Consider the following 3,374-nt stretch of genomic DNA (forward strand, 5'->3'; position numbering starts at 1 on the left):
ATGTCGCTACCGATAGAAACCCTCGAGACGAAGGAGTTGGCGATGCGCCAGAGATTGGTTTGTTTTTGGGGTTGAACGTGAGTTGTTGTTTATTCCATAAACCCTAGGTACATATTTATAGTCCGGGGGACTTTCTAATGTGGGCATGCACTAAACCGTGCACGACTAAGATTCTATCTCTAAACTAAAACAGATCTAATATGTTACAGATACACGGGCAATTAAGCCCAACTTGGTATAAAAGGCCGATTCATGTAATTCTCCACGTATATTTCCTTAAGCCCATCTTGATTGCGGCCCACCTCCGACTTGGTCAAATTCTGGTGATAACACATGCCCCCTGGTTTTGGAAATATCATTTCCAAAATCATCATGCTCTTCTCTCGTCGGGTCATGTCGTGGCATCACCGTTGCGGTACCTCTTGTCTCTTCATATTTTGCGGTTGAGGAGCCATGATGCCGATAATGAAGGCGAGCGAGATTTAGTGACATGGCATCGGTGGTATGCAAACAATCGGCTCTCCTTGAACAATCGGCTTTTTTAAAAAACCCTCTTTTAATGCGAAGAAGCGTTTCCAGCCAGCCGTTTTGCCGATAGTCGAAATCACACGATCTTTTTTTAAAAAAAGGAAACCGATGGCGCCGCATCGGTCTCTCTCATAAACACACCGGGTAACGTCGAGCTAGCCATCCTTCCAAACGGTAACCCGCGACCTCCATCACTGCAAAGGCAGTCGAGATCCCCAAATAGTCGCTCGAGCGGTTCCAATCCACCACCCCCTACACGGATCTCGACCGCGCGGCTTCCAATTTCTTCAACGCATCTCATGGCGGAATCGGCTAACACCGGTACCACGGTTTACGGGCTGAAGGTAATCCCCAACCTCTTCTCGCCGTTTGACTTTGACACGGGATTAATGCAAACGCTGAATTAATGCCTCGTTACGCCACTAATTTAGGTTTCGGACATTCTTACGCCACATCCTTCTCTCGCAAATTCGATGTGCCTCGGTCCTCGTTCTTCGAGAGCCACTGCTCTGTTAATCTCATGCGAAGCTAACGGAATCCCCTTTGTGAGCCAAAACCTAGATCGACTTCCTGGGCCGACGCACTGCGAGCACGGCCCAATCCCCACGAAGGTTGGGTGGCATGGTACGGTAGGGTATCAAAATCCCACTATGCCACTTGGGAAACCATAGGAATAGCCGATGCTCTGTCATTATCGCTGTCTCCTCTTGAGAAGAATGAGAACATCTTGAAAACCATCGGCTACTACGGTACGACGCAGCTGAAGCTGTTTCATGTTTGGTCATGGCCCTATGACTCCGACCCTGTTGGATGTGGCCATGATCACGGGGCTAGACATTGCATCTCCCAGCCCTTACGCATTCAAGGCTGCCAAAGGTCCCTTTCACTCTCTCCTGTAAAAAGAGTGTACCGAGTGGGGTGCCTATCTCAATCGTTATATGAAAACCAAAGGCCCGGTGACGAGAGAGGGAGCACACGGCCTTCTTGAACTTCCGGTTGGAGCACTTCATATTACTGTGGTCCGTCACTTGCTCCTACCAAGAACTACCTCTCCTGGCCTATGAACTTGCCAAAGGCACCCAACTTGGTCTAGGCAAGTTATTCCTTGGAGAGATTTATCGATCCCTTCAAGCTGATGTCTGTCCAAGCTTGTTCACCCGCAAGACAGTTAAAGCGGCGGCCCACGGTGGTTCATTCAGCTGTGGGCCCAACTATACTTCCAAAGCCAAATCCCGGACTTCCCATCGCTGACCAGCTGCACCTTTCCGGATGAAAATGGCAAGGAAATTCGATGCACCAGCCTACGGCCAAGCCCTGTATGGTCTCCGGGTAGCGAGATTGATCCCCAAGGAAGCGACGGGGTGGTTTAAGATTTTCTTCCGGGGTTTAGACAACCCCTGTTCCACCCTTATACTTGAATCGGCAAATTTTGAAAACCCCGTCTCTTTCCGATTGGACGACTTTGCCGATGACGCCGGCACACGGCACTTGTACTCCCTCATGATTCGTCCTTGCTTTCTCCCTGTTGGCATGAGCACCTCGAACCGGATCATCAAGCCTGGTTATGAGTGTTATCAACCGATAATAGCGGCTCGGCGGCTTGGTCTCGGACAGGTGCCCCCACACTTCTTCCTACACCACTGACGGCAAGTAGAGCTGAAGCTGCACGACATCCTCACCGCCCAAAGGTGCTATACCTTCTTCGACGCCTTGGTCATACCAATTCCCCACGACCTCCATTTCTCCTTCACCACCGACGGTTTTGAAACTTGGTGGTCTATGTGGAAGACCCATGTCTTCAGGAGGGCACTAGGACCGCAGCTGAAGGAGCTTGACGCCGAATATGATCCCCCTGCCAGACCAGGTACCGTCACTTAAGTATTTCTTGTAACTGCCTTATGGTGATTGTCCGTGAGCCGACTCTCTTCTCTTGGCGAGCAACACGATGGCCCAGCTCCTACACAAGCCGACGGCTCCCCTTTCGTCTTTCTTCCTCCGGCACCGGTGGTTCTCTTCCGCCGAGTTCGCCTCCCCGAAGAAAGTTATAATGCGAGTCGGCCGATTTCACCGAAATCGGCTTCTAAGTAAAGCATCTTCGGGGCCCGTTGCCCCCGAGCCTCGACTCGAGGCGAGGACGGCGGTGAGGAAGGTAGCGGCGGGAAAACCCCGAAGCGTAAAGCTCGGCCCGGGAAAGCTTGCGTGTAAGTTGGTTCAGACCCTGCGGGTGTTCGTCCGCTTTTTCGGAGAATTTGTTCATGACGCGCTTGTATCCTTTCCTACGGGCCTCTGTCGAAGGATCCTCCAGGCGGAGCCGAAGAAACCAGCCGGGGAGAATCGAACTCGGGTGATTCGAGAGGTCCACTACCGGAGTCGAGACGGCTTCGCCGGCGCCGGCTTCCAAGAAGAGGTTGATCACCGGAACCCCTGTTCCTCGAGGCCCCGACCGGATCGGGGTTACGTACGAAGCACCGTTGTGTCAAAAGGGCTCGTAAGAACCCACCAACCTCTTCATCAAGCCGGGAGGTCTCGAATGTAATGATCTTCGAGGTCACGCTTTCATGCTGTCCCATTATCATTTGGATCGGCTAATCACTTCCTCTTGTAGGCCGCCGAAACTTCTAGCGGGGATGTTGAGGAGGTACAGAGGCCGTCCGCTACCCTGGATCTAGCTGCCCCGACGCCCGCGGCTGTACGAGCGGTTGATTCAACCGAGTCCCCAGAAAAGCCGATCGTTATTGCGCCGGCTGCTCCTTCCCCTTGGGAGAGGTATGTTTTTTTTTTTTTTTTTTTTTTTTTCTTTTGGTTCTGTCAGTTCCTTGTCACCTGCTAAACTCACTGTGTTTGCC

This window comes from Lolium rigidum, chromosome 2, assembly GCF_022539505.1.
Source record: "Lolium rigidum isolate FL_2022 chromosome 2, APGP_CSIRO_Lrig_0.1, whole genome shotgun sequence".
Taxonomy (NCBI): Eukaryota; Viridiplantae; Streptophyta; class Magnoliopsida; order Poales; family Poaceae; genus Lolium; species Lolium rigidum.